We start from the raw sequence: 17,780 nt of genomic DNA, 5'->3' as shown, positions 1-17,780 counted from the left end.
ATAAATATTAATCGACTAGGATATTTGTAATGGCAAACAGAATGGCAACACTGCCTGTGGTTGCATTGACGCATGCGCGTTCGAACTATATCCACGGAGTTTATTTCTTTTTTCGTTCCGTTGATGTTTTTGTGGTCGTATTTACGATTGGATGAAGTGTCATACCTAAGGTGACCATACGTCCCGTATTTTCCAGGACAGTCCCGGTATTTTCTCTTCTTTTGGCCGTCCCGACTTTTTGGCAAAAGTATCCCGGTTTTTCCCGTATTTCACACGAAGCCTACTTGAATTTTTATTCTTTATTAAAGTCGAAGATTGAAATTATTTTTCAACTCAAATTATTTTATGATAGTTACAACTATATATGGGATATTAATCTCCCACATTTGCCTTGGTAAACGTTTTTTTTCCGTGGAATACATTTTAATCCACTGCAATTTGCAGTAATGCATCATTTCCCGCCATTGTGATTTTTCCGTAATTTCAACAATATTTAGCAACTTTGTTTGGTTTTGGCGTCGTTTTTGGCGATAATTGGCGAAGTCCCGTATTTTCCCGTATTTGGAATACCGATGTCCCGTATTTCTCTCGAGGAAATATGGTCAGCCTAGTCATGCCTAACCGATCGATCAATAGCACTGATCAATAGTGACTTCCGCCATGGAGGAAAGAATAACAAGAGGTGGCGTGACGAGCGCGTCCGTTGAGAAAGTATGGGGGAGCACTGAGCTATAAGTATAGGCGTAAACTTGTATCCGGCCCATGGGCCCGAACCCCCCAATATTTTTGAAGTGCCGGCTCGGCCACCCCAAAAATTCTTGTGAATGGTTTCCTCATTTTGCTATGACCAAAAAAAAAATTTTAACCAAAAATTGTGCTAATTATGAATTATATAATGGAAACAATCTGCTCAAAATTTTATTTCTTTTAAATACTCCCGATGGTCTTTGGCTTTCTTGTTCATGCAAAAATAATTCTCTCTCATTTCTTTCTTGCCGCTCAGTCCCCCCAGTTTCACTCCCCCTTTTACCATAGCCCACTAAACAATGAATGTCTAGTCGGCAGTGCTTTTACTGCCAAAGGCACGACTGACTCAAAGAACCTTCTTTGAGTGGGGGAGGGGTCTCTTCTTGTTTGTGCCTGGAGAAACTCAAATGTGTCTCTTCTTTTGTTCACTGTGACCAAGGGAAAGGGGGGGCGGGGTGCCGCATGATGCCAACATGAAAGGAGGCCCAAAGATGTGTGGTGGAAAAGGCACCGACACAAAGAACATTGGGGGCTGAAAGATGCTGGTTGTCCCGTATATACAGGACTCGGCGAGTACGCGGGAGAGAGAAGGCGCATTGCATTGTTTTTTCGGAAATTATTGGGGGGAACAACAAAATTTATTGTGGGGGCGGGGGCTCAAATGTCCTCATCCCATAGGTTCCAGCGCCTATATGTGTGGTGGTGGTGAGAATCGGAAGGTAAATAATATTGAAACCAAGATAAAAAAAAATTACGCTCTGTACAGGATGGGCCCCGGAACCTAGGGGCTGACGCCATTTAAGCCTCCGCAAGAAATTTTGTAAGGGGACTGAGTGCGCCCAATAATAATTTCTGAAAAAGCAATGCAATGCTTCTTTCCTTCTCCTTCGTACGCACTTGAGTCCCGTATATATACGGGAAAACCAATTACTTTCAGCCCCCCCCCCCATCCTCCAAATGTTTGGTTGAAAAATATTTGGGAGAAAACAGCACATTCTAAATGTCCATTCACAACAAAGAACCGAACGACCGATACCAAAACATTTTTCTAGCCTCGTTGCAACAAAATTTGACTGGGGGGGGGGGGGGAATAAAATAAAGACGAGTTAATTATAATATTGATTTACAAAAAATGTGTGAAATAAAAAATAAATAAACGATTTTCAAAGGTTCAAGAGCCCCTCGGGCAGGACCTTTATAAAATCATCGAATTTGAAAGTTGTGGGGGCGATGAAATAATGTTTTCCCCAGGCTGCAAAAATCATAGTTACGTTCCCCCCCCCCTTCAAGTTTTCTTCCCGGCTGGTTGGGTGTTTCGAAGATGAGAAACCTAAAATTCAATAAAAAGCTGGTGCGGAGGGGAGACTATAAGTTGATTACAAGACTCATTCATAAGAAAAATATCGCTCACAAATTAAAAATAATTTCTTCAACTGAAAAAGTAAAAATTACCTAAGGAAGCACGTTGGCCATCCCCTTCATAAACAGTGAAATGCATGCACAATATGGGTATACATAAGTGACGCAAAACATATCTGTCTATTTAGAATTCAACAAATCATAAATAGTAAGTCCTCGGTATAACGTCACTAGGGAACCACATAAAAATGACCATAAGGGGTGATAACTTGATAATGAGTAATCCCGATTCACTTATTATGCTGGCAGGCACTAAAAAAATGGGACGATAATAGGCATCCCCAATACTGCAGCAGGGTCTCAGGCTGTGTTCTTCGGTGGGCCATAGCTCACGAGCCACTCTTTAGTGAATTTTTTGTGTGAAAAAAATAATAGAGAGGAATCGTCCCGGTCCCCCGAGTGGCGAGGGGCATGTTTATAGTGTAATGCAGTGGTTCTCAACCTTTTTTGACTCGCGGAGCCCTATCCAATATATAATTTTTATGGCGGAGCCCTGTTTGACTCGAGGAGCCCTTTTTTGTACATAATTTTTATGGCAGAGAGAACCTGTAGGCTTCTTTTATTTATTTATCTATCAAATTTACTGATTTATATTATTTTCCTCGCGTCGCCACGGAGCACCGGTTGAGAACCCCTGGTGTAATGTATGCTTGATGACGCTAATTAGTGTTGACGTTACAACGAGGTCTTTATTGTACTTTTTCAAGCCTCTCTCGCTGTCATCCTTACATAAGATTTTAAATTGAAAATTAATTTTAAAAAAATTATGTATTGATAGATTATCTTTCCATGTTTAGCGTGACCTTTTTCTTCTATGAACACAGGGTCGTAGCGTGCCTTCTCGGGGCCCCAGGGCAATGTCTCGATTGCCTCAGCCTAGTTACGTGCCTGTATGAACATATAGTAGTTTATTCCAGACAACCAGCCTTCCCGGGTAAATAGAACAAGGCAAAGCGCTTGGATAACGGCTATCGTGCGAAGTGATCAAAGAAAGGCCGTTGGGTCGCAACAGGCAGGATTTAACCATTTTGAGGGAAACAAAGCACATGCTTAGGGCATCAGAAAAAATCCATCACAAAAAATATCGATTTTTTTTCTTTGCTGATTGTAAATCGACTGCGACAGGAGAAGAAAATGTCATCAATGAATAATGAATCCTCTTGAACGCTCTGTACTATGGCTGTGGCAGGTACCTATATTATAACGATAGACTCGTCGACCAGTTCCCACCACTCACCATTTAACAAGTGAAGAGGGGGGGGGGGGGGTTCGGCGATTCTGTTGAACAGTTTTCTCCTTTCTTTTTTTATATATCGCTTCCTGTACGATCTCCTTCCTCATTGTGTGTACAGTATACCCCCCCTGGTGAGGTCATTTACGGCGTCCTTTCAGCGGCGCTTTGATTATTGAAGTAGCCTTCACTGCAGTAACATGACGTCTCTACAACTGCCCCGGAGCAACACCTTCTAAGGAAAAGATTGCTCCAGAAGGTGTTGCCCGGAGCAAGGCGGAGTATACATAAACACACATATATATATATATATATATAGGCGAATTCCGAAGAAAAAGCCATGCCAACTTGTGTGAAGAACACAAACACGCATACGAATGGGCAGCCAGATGTATTGGAAATGTTTCCCTGAGGAGGCGCGAGAACTTTCTTGAAATTTTGTCATAGATACCGTCCTCCAAGGTACGTAGCGTGGGGATAGGGGGCCCCTTCCCGAAATGGGAGAAAATGTCTGAAATAGAGGGGAAAAGATGGCCTATCCATGTATTGTTCTGCAATTTTGTTCCCCCTCCAAACGAAATTTCTGGAAACGGGGCTGCCGCCATCTATGCTTAGGCCGGTCGTTGTATCCTTCATCAAGGCTCAACTTGTATCAGACAGTATATTGGACAGTATTTCTTGGTAAGTGCCTTGGTAAGTTCCTTAAAGTTTGGGAAACTGGAGTGTTACCCACCTCCTTTTCTCATGTCGAACGGCACACTGCAGTGAAATAGGAAATTCTTTTTGTCATCCTGTGATTTTTCAATCTAGCAATCACATACAGAGAATGTTTGGTGCCAATATCGATTTTCTAGTCGCCATGATGGCCTGGAGTCTGGGATTTGTCAAGCTAGAAAATCCTTGGGAAAAAGTTCATTTTAAGGTCCTTATTTAAAAGTCCTTAAAAAATCGTAGCAGTCCTTGAAAACATTATAATCATTTTCAAGTGCTTTTAAGAGTGCTTGAATTTTTTTTTTTAACGTGAATTTCTGCCATCAATTTTTGTCTTACCCTCAACCTAAACTATGTTCTGCTGAGATGAAAACGAGTGGAATAATAACTATGAGTTACGGCAGTGTTTCCTCAAAGTGTGCGCCGTGGCTCATGGGGCGTAGCTATTTTGTCAGGGGAAAGGCTGTAACTAGGATTTTTGCCGCCCCCACCATTTTAAAATTCGATAATGTTTAAATAGTGTTCTTTGTTTCCACCTGAAATTTTCCACCCCTTAAATTTTGCCGCCCGGTGCAGTTGTCCCCTCCAGTTCCGTCCTTGGTCAGGGGCGTCACGACAAGCTGGAGATATTGATTTGTATGCTTATTTATTTATTTTTTTTTAAGTGGCTTTTTTATAAGTAAAAGTTTCTACCAAACTATTCTTGGGAGCCGCAAATGAACCATGAATTGGGCAAGACTGGGCCGCTGGTAACAAAATGCGGAGAACCACTGAGTTACGGGACAATGTTCAAAACAGAATATCATTTGATCATTTTTGTCGCACCACGGTCATTTTCTGCACACGAGGGCTAATTAGACAGGGGCCTACAATTTATTGCCGATTTCGAACGGCAGGCTTTTTTTTTATACTCATCGAGAGGTTGGTGCGCTAACCCTTCGATGGGGGACTCCCTGTGGTAGCTAATTTTGGCATTGATGAAAGTGATAATTACTGAATGAGAAATAATTACAGAATGAGAAATAATGGAAGAAATAATTCCAGCAGTAATAAAAGAAACAATTTCAGCATTGAAAAAATTAATTAATTAAATAAATAAATAATTAATTAATTTAATCTTTTTTCGTCTTTAGATGAGTTCTCTATCCTTTTTTTAATCTTTAAACCGCAATATTTAGAGACTCTTTTCTTTCAAACCGAGCACAACTCAGGTCTATCACCATCTATGGGCGATTTACTACGTAGTGCGAGCTGTGCCGGAAGTGTAACTGTGTGTGTATATACTTAAGTCTGAGTGCGTATGTAGTCTTTTGTTTGATTTTTTTTCAGTGCTGCCATCTATATTTCAGCAGAAGTGACGTGAGTGATGTGTGGTGAGACTTTTTAAAGGGGGAGATCGGCTCGCATTCGCACCTTGAAATTGGGAACTACAGAAGACCACCACTGTGGTGACGGTGGGATTCGAACCCACGACCTCGCCCGTCACTGACCACTCGACCACCGCAGTGGAAATATTTCGAGAGTGAACAGTACATTTCTATGGGGAAATTGTCCGGCACAAACTGTGTTATTCACCTAGTCACGTGATTTCCTTGCATTCGATGCTTCCTCTAGTAATATAAGCTCGATGAAACAAACCGTGGTTTCCCACTTTCCTATAAAAATCCCCGTTTTTACAAAAACATTTTAAAAAAATTTTCTGTTCACTTTACATTTACCATACATTCTAGCGACAGCTTTTAGAGAGAGAGTAGTTTTAGTTGGTTTTTTTTTTCCGAATAATTAATTTCAGCAACATGGAACCTTTTGCAAAAATAACCAAAATTTACTAATATCTTGTGCCACAAAATTTCTTTACAGCATTTTAATTTCAAAATTCTGCCAAAGCATGTAACACCTCATTGCTAAGAGAGAGAATGTTTTAAGACGAACAAGCGGTGTTTGAAAAAATCTGACAATTTGTATTGTATTGAATATCTGCAAAGTTATGATATATTTTCACAAATAATATTGCTTGAATGGGGTTAGCCTAAGAGACGTTATTCGTGAGGTTAGAAAACATTTTTTTTTCTCAAAAAGTTTCTGAGACATGTACATGAAACTTTGCATGGTAGAAGCAATAAATAAAAAAAGTAATAATTGGAATCCGGGATGATCGGTTGCATTTCAGTATCTAGTTGAATAATAATTTGAAATCGGAACGATCCAGTCTTATTTCGATGAATTTTGTGTTGCGAACCAGAATAAACATATTAACGGTCAAAAAACCATTATTCTTTTTCTCCAGTATTTTACTTCATATATTTAGGAGAAATTTAAAATAAAAGTTGTTTTGGTAACTGCTGTGCCTCTGGTCTAAAAATACGTTCGAAAAATTCCACAAAAACAAAGTTTTCATAATTTTTTTGCATGTAAATTTCAAATGTAAGTGTGTAAATTATTTTTATTCATATTCTGTATGTTTTTGTGAACACTTTAGTGAAAATTTCACTTGAATATATTGAAAATTGAAAAAGTTATAATTTATTTTCTCAAGCAATGCCGCTTAAAAATTGAGCCTCGGAAAAGTCATCTGTAATGAATGAATGAATGTCATCTGCATCAGTTTTTGATAAATTTCAACATTTTTTTTTTCTCAAAAAGTTTTAGAGATATGCAAATAATATTCCACACGGTTAATAAGGATGGTAAATGCAACAAATAAAAAAAAAATCATTGAAATCTCAAGACTATGGGTGTCATTTTGGCATTTTGCCGGGTGATTTGAAATGGAATGACCCAACATATTATTATGATGTCGTAGCTTAGAATTATGACAGAAGTGTAATGAATGAATATTTATAGTGTTGGAGGCTTGTTGCTCTCTGCGGCGAGACTTTTAAACGGGGAGATCGGCTCGCATTTGCGCCTCGAAGTTGGGAACCAACTTCAGCCGATCACCACTGCGGCGACGGTGGGGTTCGAACCCGGATCTTCGCGATGCGAGTCCGTCACTATGATCACTCGACCACCACAGCGGCTTTCGGTTAGTCCTGCAGCCAAGTGTGGGCTTGATGGCATGTAATTTATTATTTACTTGGTTACTCCAATGATCCTGCCAGATGCGATGCATCACTTCTCGGAGGGTTGAAAAGTGGTCACTGGCAGGGACCAAAAGATTACTGTCAATTTTCGATGTTGTTCGAGCTGCGGTGTCTGCTTTCTCATTGCCCGGTATTCCTACATGACCTGGTACCCAGTAAAATTTTACTGTGGTACCATGATGAATGAGGTAATGCATCAACGGCCGTATTCACCAACACAGTTCAACAACTACAATCGCAGGTTAAACGATCTGCGATCGACACGGATTAGTTAAAATCCTTAATTTAACCAATCCGTTTCGATCTTCAATCCTTTCACCTGCGATTGCAGTTGAAACTGTGTTGGTGAATACGGCCGTTAGTGAAAAATGACATGGATGAGTGTGAAATGTAGAGGAACGCAGTGCTTGTAATGCATTGAGAGAGTCACTATAAATATTTGACGATGCAGGATCGACATTTCGTCAAAAAAAATGTTATATTCAAGTCTATTTTTACAGATTTTCTTGGTGATAAACCTGCGGGAACCATCGACTCTACTCTACTGTACACTTCTGGGAGGAAAAAATACTCGTCATGCCTAGGCTGACCATATTTCTTCGAGAGAAATACGGGACATTGGGATTCAAAATACGGGAAAATACGGGACACCGCCAATTATCGCCAAAACCAAACAAAGTTGCCAAATATTGTTGAAATTACGGAAAAATCACAATGGCGGGAAATGATGCATCGCTGCAAATTGCAGTAGATTAAAATGTATTCCACGAAAAACAAACGTTCAAGACAAATGTGGGAGATTAATATTCTCATATATAGTTGCAATTATCGTAAAATAATTTATGAGTTGAAAAATAATGTCAATCTTTGACTTCAATAAAGAATAAAAATTCAAGTAGGCTTCGTGTAAAATACGGGAAAAACCGGGACACTTTTGCCAAAAAGTCGGGACGGCCAAAAAAACAGAAAATACCGGGACTGTCCCGGGAAATACGGGACGTATGGTCACCCTAGTCATGCCGTCTCTGGGTTTTTCTCCGCCATCTCCCTCGATACAAGAGCCGTATGACGTCACCATTCGATTCGGAACGTAGCCGCCAAACCACCCCTCCCCAAGAATGGTCTCGTCTCGCAGCCGTCTCTGGGTTTTTCTCCGCCATCTCCTCCCGATACAAGAGCCGTATGACGTCACCATTCGATTCGGAACGTAGCCGCCAAACCACCCCTCCCCAAGAATGGTCTCGTCTCGCAGCCGTCTCTGGGTTTTTCTCCGCCATCTCCTCCCGATACAAGAGCCGTATGACGTCACCATTCGATTCGGAACGTAGCCGCCAAACCACCCCTCCCCGAGAGTGGTCTCGTTTCGCAACTACTGCTGCCACCTGGATTTCGCTGTCGAAGTGGGCGTTTCACCGCTTGTATTTAAGTGTCGCTACCCATGGACTTTCACGATGCAGGATCGACATTTCGTCAAAAAAAATGTTATATTCAAGTCTATTTTTACAGGTTAGTTCGCTTCACATTTTCATACCAACTTATTTAATCTTTATAAATTTAATATTCTTTGTGTCGATCCTGCATCCGACGTTTAAAATTATAATGTACTGTGTGTTTCTATTTTTTGCTCAACCATCAATTTTTTACTTAAAATATATGTGTGCTTTAAAGAAAAACCCTTTTCGCTCCGGTCCTTGTTACCACCATTCAAAACCTCTTCCCTTTTTCCCTCTTGTCCTTTTTACCCACTTAGCTAGCTTGCTTCTACTGGCGGGAGATATCGAATCCAACCCTGGGCCTAGGGTCAGCCACTCCCCAACACGCTCTCAAAATAGATCAAATCCTTCGTCTGAATCTTCGACTCTTTCGGATAACTCATCCATTCTCCGTAATATTCAAGACACCCAAGTAGCCATTCTTGACAAACTTACCCTCCTCACCCAAAAACAGGACTCATTCAGTCATTAGCTAAGTGATCTATCCAACCGTCTTAGTGCAGTTGAGGAAAAACTTTCCCCAGTAGAGGAACTCCAAAGCCAAGTCTACGACCTCTCCTCTAATCTCTCTGAACTCCAATCCTCCCTTACCAATAAAGTCATCGATCTTGAGGATCGTTCTCGACGGGATAACTTGATTTTCCGAAACATTCATGAAGAATCTGACTTCGAGTCCTCCTCCACCCTCGAATCCAAAATCATCCAATGCTGTTCTGATCACCTTGACGTAAATATTACACCTAGTGAGATAGACCGCTGTCACAGATTAGGTTCCAAAAAGACCCACGGATCCAGACTTACCATAATAAAATTCAACAAATTTAAAATAAAAAGTGAGATTCTAAAAAATGCCTCGAAACTTAAAAACAGCAACATATCTATCTCAGAAGATTTCTCTTTCGATACACGCAAGCTTCGTGGTCAAATTTGGAGAGCCAGTCAAAAATACCGTGACGAAGGCATTAAAGTAAAACTTATCCACAATTTTGCACTCATAAATAATACCAAATATGTCTGGGATCCCGATATTAATGATATCCGCCCCATCTTCCCCGCTCATACTGCTTCGAACCTTTCTATGCCCTCCCTCTCCTCCCATATTTCCTCGGTACCCCCTTTAGGCTACTCCCTCCGAGCAACCCTTCCGTCTACACAACCTCCAAATTAAAAAATACCTACCAGTTGGGAACTATTAACACTCGCAGCCTGAAAAACAAAACTGATTTTCTAGAATCATTCTTACTCATCCATAATCCCCATTTTCTTGGTGTTACAGAGTCATGGCTAAATAATACAATCTCTAATTCCGAAATTTTGCCACCCGATTACAATGCTTTTCGAAAGGATAGAAACTCTCGGGGGGGCGGGGTCTTACTTATTTTCAAAAAATCTATCCCTTTAACTGAAATTCTATTAGATTCCGAACTCGAAATTGTTGGAGCCGAATGGCTTCAACCCAACTGTCCCCCACTTGCCATCTTTTCTGTCTATTTCCCTCCCTCTCCTGATTTCCACCTTTTTGAACAACTGGAAATTATTCTTGAAAAATTTTATAACACACATTCTATTCTTATCTCCGGAGACTGGAATCTTCCCGGCATTGACTGGAAAAATATGGAATCCCTGTCCGGCAATCACGGAATTAATAACAAAGTCCTAGATATCTTCCTTAAATTTAACTTGGTCCAATCCATTTTTGAACCCACAAGAACCGCCCTCTACTCCAGCTCTACCTTAGATCTCATTGCTACCTCCAACCGAATTTCAGTCCTTTCCACCTCCATCTTTGAGGGTTGCTCCGACCATAATATCCCAGTCATTAACTTTTCCCTCCGCCACTCTATCCCATCCTACAAACTCGCCCCTAAACGTAATTTCAACAAGGCAAATTATCCACTTATGCAAAATATTTTTCGCTCTCACTTCAATGATTTCTTATCCATATCCTCTTCTAACAATATCCACACCCTCTGGACCTCTTTTAAATGTATTATAGACAAATGCTTAACTACAGTTCCAATTAAAAATGTTTCTCCTAAGTCTTTTTTTAATCCATGGATCACCAGAGATATTATTCATTTAAAGAGGAAAATCCGCCGAATCGCCTTCAAATATAAAACTAACAAATCCAATTCACTCAAATCCATAATTTCAGCCTCCACCCGAGACCTCAGAAACCTCATTTCCGTCCAAAAGTCCAGATACCTCTCTCATTCTCTACCCCATTACTTAAAAACCAATCCAACAAAATTCTGGAGTTACCTTAGACCTAAATCTGTTGGTCCCACTTCCCTGAGAAGTTCAAATAAATATACATTTTCTCCTTCAGAGATGGCTACCGAATTCAATTTAGCTTTCTGCTCGGTTTTCTCAATAGACCCCTCTCCTCCCCAATACTCTTTTTTTGATTCTATCCACAACGCACCCCCTATATCCTTCTCCAAACAAGGTATCCTAAAACTTTTGAAAAAACTGAAACCCCATTCTGTTGGCCCTGACGACATCCCAAATTCTATTCTTAAATTCTGTGCTGATGAAGTCGCCGACTATCTTTTAATCCTGTTCAATGTTTCACTAAATTCTGCTACCCTCCCGAACGACTGGAAAATCAATAAAATTATTCCTATCCACAAAACGGGTTCACTTTCCAATCCCCTTAACTTCAGGCCAATAGCAATCACTTCCTCCTGCTGTAAAATCTTCGAGCATATTGTAGCAAAAGAAATCCGTATCCACTTAGACTCCATCAGCTTCTTTTTCCCCAACCAACACGGCTTTAGACAATCTCTCTCTACTACCTCTCAACTGGCCCTCTTCATCCACGACCTCTCTGAAGCCATTGATAAAAACCTACAAACTGATGTCGTATTCCTAGATTTCTCTAAAGCCTTTGATAAAGTTCCCCACGATAAACTTCTTCTCAAACTCTCCCGCCTTGGCCTTAACGTTCAATTACTTAATTGGGTGGAGGCTTTCCTAAAACACCGTAAACAGTTTGTTCATTTTAATGATCATAACTCGTCATCCGCCTCCGTAAAGTCTGGGACCCCTCAAGGATCGGTCCTCTCCCCGTTACTTTTCCTAATTTATATCAATGACCTTCCTCAATCCCTCAACTGCACCACTAGACTTTTTGCTGATGACTGTGTAATTTACCGTATCATTCACCATCAATCTGATCAAGAACTTCTCCAACATAACCTGGCTTCCATCGCCGACTGGTGTTCCCTATGGCAAATGCCAATGAATATCTCAAAAACGGTTCACATGAAAGTTACCCGTAAACTTCTTCCTCTTGAATACTCCTACTCCATCAATCATTTACCGTTATCCCAAGTTTCACATATCAAATACCTTGGTGTCATTATTTCAGCCGACCTACGTTGGAACAAACACATCGACTACATTTACCAGAAGTGTCTTAACAAACTTTTCTTCCTCCGCCGCAATCTTAAACACTCTACTCGGGATATCAGACTTCTCTGTTACCAAACTTATATATCCCCCGTCCTCTCCTACGCCGCTGAAATCTGGGACCCTTACACCTCCAGTAATATAGACAAACTTGAATCTATTCAAAATAAATCCGCCCGATTTGTTCACGACTGCTGGTCATCTTTCATTTCTGTGTCCGAACTTAAAAATGAACTTCATCTCCTCCCTCTCTCTACTCTTCGTTTCATCTCTCGATTAACATTGCTTTATAAAATTTTCCATGGTCAGTTCAACATGGATACTTCTGGTATCTTAGCCAAACCATCCTACTTCTCTAGAAGACTCGACCATTCCCTTAAAATAAAACCTATTTTTGCTTCCACTGACTGCTTTAAATACAGCTTCTTTCCTCATACCATTGGTGAATGGAACAAACTCCCAAGCTCTATTGTTGAATCTCCCTCTATCACTAGTTTTTTATCCAACATCAAACAATATCTTTGTCATTCTCAATCGCATCCTCTTGTATAGGCCCAAGGGCCAACAATATTGTATAAATAAATAAATAAATAAATAAATAATGCATCGTCGGTGGCGTTTGCGTCGTACATCACGTAGAGCCTGAAGGATAGCGTACAGTTCCGCCGAATAAATAGAAAATGTGTAAGGAAGTTTGAAAGATGCCTCCTCGCAACAGATGTAGGCACAACCGACATGGACAGGGCTTTTGGAGCCGTCGGTATAAATGGAAAAGTAACTCTATTGTACCTACTATATTACTTATACTATGTACCTCAAATATCGGCGTTTTTATTCTCAGCGCTACTATTCCCCCTGTGCCTAAAGAATCTGTCGATATATGCAGGCCCGTCTTAAGAGCATCATGGGCCCCCGGGCCCAATGATTTTTCTGACCCTGAAATTCTTGAAAATCTCAACCAGATCCCATTTTTGTGAGGCGCCCAGGTGGGCTCCATGCCTTAAGACGGCACTGGATATATGACATCTGCTGTGGTGGCTCTATAGGGTATGATGATGATGATAATAAAAGAGACATCGGGCGGAAACTGCTCTCATGGTGCCAATTGCCAAGCAACTGGCGCCACGCGACTGATGTCTATTTGTAGCTCTACGAGTGCCCTCATACGAAGACCGGAACACATGAAGGACGAGCAGCAAAAAGTCTATGAAATGAGGGATTGAAAATGATACGATGAAGAGGATGATCTAGTAATGACTTCTGACCTGAATCTACAAAGAAGCTGGTGGAAATGGTCAGATTCCTGAAAAATCACCCAGAAAAAGCCAAACTGGATGAAGATAGCAGCCCAGATAAGGAGACGACATCAGCAAACAGGGGCCAGCTCAGGCGATCTGCCAGACGAGTCGAATATGTAGAACAAGATCTCACCGACAAAGATGATGCGGAGAACCCGTAAGAGTCAAAGTTCACAGCACTTCACAGAATACCTTTCTCGGCAATGGCTGCAGAGGACCAATTTAATATACCTGGTATTTTTTTGATGTGGCGCGTGACTTTTGAAAGCACCAGAACAAATCCGGAGGGCGAGATGGTGTACTGGGTCGACCACGCTCAGATAGCTCCGAGGTGCTGACCCGTATACAATGCAGCCGTAGTCAAGCTTTGATCTTACTAGAGCTTTATATAAGTGGAGGAGTGACTTACGGTCTGCTCCCCATGATGTAGAAGAGATAGCCTTCAAGAGGTTCATCATCTTCATGCAACGAGCTCTTAACTGTGCAATATGAGGTTTGAAAGTGAGCTTCTTGTCAAATGTAATGCCGAGGAATTTATTGTTTTCCACAATTGGTATTTGACTATTGTTTAGGAACATCTCTGGATCATCGTGTAAGTCTCGACGCCGACAAAAGTGCACAGCGATAATTTTGTCAGCGGAGAATGAGAAGCCGTTATTATGAGCCCACTTGCTGATTTTGTGGGTGCAGTTTGCAATTGTCTCTCGGCTGACCTCATATTCACTGATTGGTATAAAGATATTAACAGATCATCCACGTAGAGTGCGCTAATAACAGACAACGGGAGTTGGTTCAACATCTCGTTGAGTCTTATGGGGCAAGTTGCCCCGCAAGCCACAGTTATAGAGGTCGGAAAGAATTCCGTGCTTCCAAATACGGTCGTAGGCCTTTTCTGTCAAAAATATGGCTATCATGTGCTCCCTCTTTACAAACGCTTGTCTAATTGATGTCTCACTGCGTAACAGATTGCATGTTGTAGACCTGAACCGTCTAAAACCGCTTTGATGTTCAGATAAAATATTGTTAATCTCAAGATAGTGCATAACGCGATAGTTGACCATGCGTTCCATGAGCTTGCATAGACAACTGGTCAAAGCAATAGGTCTATAACTATTAGGTTGCTGAGGATTTTTCCAGGCTTCGGGAATGCAAGAACTATGGCTGCTCGCCAGGTGTCAGGAAATGAATGACTGACCCAGATCCGATTAAATAATATGAGTAAATGTGTGAGTGATTCTGGTGAGAGATGCCGAATCATGGAATAATGAATGGCATCGGGCCCTGCAGCTGAGTCAGGACTTCGTCAGTTCATGAAGGATGAACAATGAGTTGTACCCTTCCGGTTTAAAAGGCCAGAAACTACGGATTGCGTTCGGCTGATGATTTAATGCGATGAAACGATGGGGGAATAATTCGCATCACTGGAGACAGCGGCGATAGTGTCCGCAATATCCCTTACATCGCTGATGATAGTGCCATTGGTATTTAAAATGGTGACGGGATGAGACCGATTTTTCGGATCCGGTCCCAAATGATTTTGGATGAAGTTGATGAATTGATCCCTGTAGTAAACTTTTGCCAGGACTCGCGCTGAACCTGGCGCCTGGGTCTTCTTGCTATCGCCTTTGCTTTTAAAAATGCCAACTTGTTGTCATGGGTAGGATACCGCCGGAACCTACTTCATGCTTTTTTTTGTGCTTCAATCGTAAAATTGCATTCGTGGTTCCACCAAGGTTTAGGAAATTCAGGAAGTTTCGAGATTTTTTAATTTTCTGCAGAGATGATACAACTGGTCACAAGGTCGACGTCGAGTTGCGAGACCATATCCTCCGTGATTTCGGCCTTGACCGTGAAATCAGCCCATCGGGCGGCCACAAGCTTCCACCGAGGAGATCCGTCAGGGATGCTTTGGCTTCAATCAAGGCACGTAACCACTAGAGGAAAATGATTGCTCCCGTGGAGGTCCGGATCAGCCGACCAGGACCAGTGTGGCAAAAGCGATGGTGAGCGTAAAGACAAATCTATTGCAGTGAAACTATTGTTTGGGTCATGGAAATGAGTTAAACTGCCATCATTCATGATGGCGAGGTCCATGTTGTCTATCAGACGTTCAACCATTTCCCCACGAGGGCTGTTGCTGTTTGAACCCCAAATCATGTTATGAACATTGAAGTCTCCAAGAAGAAAAAATGGTGGATGTAATTGATCAATCAGATCTTCTAGATCTCTCTGTAATATGGTGTCATTTGGTGGCAAATAAATAGAACAGATGGTAATTCTTAGGCCTGTAGAGATTTCCACCGCGATGGCGTGCAGGTTCGTTCGCAGCGTTAAAACGCACGACGACATGTGATGCGGAACCATGAAAACCAGACGCGCCTCCACCTTAAGATTCCATAGGAACTTCTAACATATTGGAAGCGCGCTGGAAGGAACAGAAGTGATGCGGAACCAGCAGAGCAACACCGCGGCAAGCTCTACTCCCGTCATCGTAGTCAATACGGAACAGGGAATGTCGCCTGATGTTCCATATCTCCGAGGGCTTCGTGAAAGTTTTCTGGAGTGCCACGCAAACAGGATGATAGCGATCGATCAAATCCTTTTGATCTTGATAATTCGATCTAAGACCACGAATGTTCAATTGAATAATGTTGGTCATAAAATCAAATGAAAGCAGACGGTTCAAGATCTTTGAATTTATTCCGGTCAATCTTGTGGCGAGTAGTACCGGATTCTGCGGGATTGTCGAGATATATGTCAACATCGATTGGTAACATGTTTTTAACTGTGGGATATTTCAGTGCTCTCTGTATGGCTTTTTTGGAATACCCCGTCTTGAATGGTTTCTTTTTTGATTCATTTGCAGTATTGATTTTGGGTTTAGTTACCTGTGGATAGTTTTAATGTGTTCGCCATAGCTTTCCCCGCTTCTTCAGCGGAGCAACAGCAGCCACAATTATTGCACGGTTGATTGGATGAATTTTGAGTTGATATATCAGCTATGGGGTCGGTCTGAGTTGTTACTGATGCTTTGGTGACATCGTTAGTCTTATTAGCTGACGATGGATTTGTTACAATATTAGAGTATGATATCTGACTACCTATTGAAGCTTGGTTAGAGGTTATACGACGGCGTGCTTACGATATATGAGATGTTATTGAGGACCTTGATCTTCTGGATCTCTTTTCCTTCATTCCATTTCGGACAATTTCTGTCATATGTAGGGTGTCCGCCACCGCAATGGACGCACTTGGATGATGTTGAGGTGCAGTTGTCCGAAATGTGGTTCTTCTCACCACACTTGGCGCAGGTGGGTTGACTTCGGCACGACATGAGTGACCGAATTTCTGGCAGTTGAAGCATCTTATAGGGTTAGGAATGTACGGCCGGATTTTCACGCTATAATAACCGATCTTTATATCTTTCGGCAATGTTGGTGATGAGAATGTCAGGATTATATTACGTGATGGAGCTGGATTGCCATCTTTTTTGCGACTCATATGTTTGGCCTTGAGACGCCAGCTCTTCCGTTAGTAGTTCTTCATCCATGTTAATCAAGTTAATATCTGCAATAACACCACGTGAATAATTCAACGTGGGATTGATTTTTACTGTTATGGGAATATTTCCAAGAGATGTGAACTTTTGAATGAGTTCGGATTGTTTCGGTGTGTAAAGCCGGGTTCTCATAGGAGTAGAATTTCTGCGCCGTGTGTAGCGTGAAAACGCTGATTGGTTAAAAACCTGAAATTTGGGTTTTTTTTACCAATGAGCGTTTTCACGCTGCGCGCGCTGTAGAAACCTGCTCCTAGGAAAACCCGGCTTTAGTTTCAATTAGGTCTCCTGAACGAAGAGCCTTCACTGATTTTATTGTGCCACATTATCTAACGTCAATAGAGAGCTTTATCTGTTAAGAATGGTGATACCTTGGCCAGCGGTTTATCAGTGCCAGTAGGAGCAGGTTCAGTGAACAATAGTTTTGCTCATAGCATTTCGTTGACGTTTTGGTGCATTTTGTGTTTCCCCATTTTGGAGATAATAACTGTGTTACTAATGTGTAATACTACCGACTATGCCCACCATGGAGCCCTACAAGGGGACGCGCACACGTAACCAATGAAGGTTAGTAGCAACGTAAGAGCTATACACCACCGAAACAGGCGAGCAGCCGCGTTTAGATCAACGTGAATGAGTCTACTTGCCTGTTTTAGTGGTGTATAGCTCTTACCTAACCTTACGTTGCTACTAACCTTCATTGGTTACGTGTGCGCGTCCCCTTGTAGGACTCCTATGGTGGGCATAGTCGGTAGTATTACACATTAGTAACAGTTTTGTCACTATATCCAGCCTTACGGGTCTCCACGCAAGGCAAACACGCGGGTA

The sequence above is a fragment of the Pholcus phalangioides genome, unplaced genomic scaffold (genome assembly GCF_987345545.1).
Source record: "Pholcus phalangioides strain wild (caught in Gottingen) unplaced genomic scaffold, Ppha-v1.0 ptg000040l_1, whole genome shotgun sequence".
Classification (NCBI taxonomy): Eukaryota; Metazoa; Arthropoda; class Arachnida; order Araneae; family Pholcidae; genus Pholcus; species Pholcus phalangioides.
Note: the sequence above shows the minus strand (reverse complement) of the source record.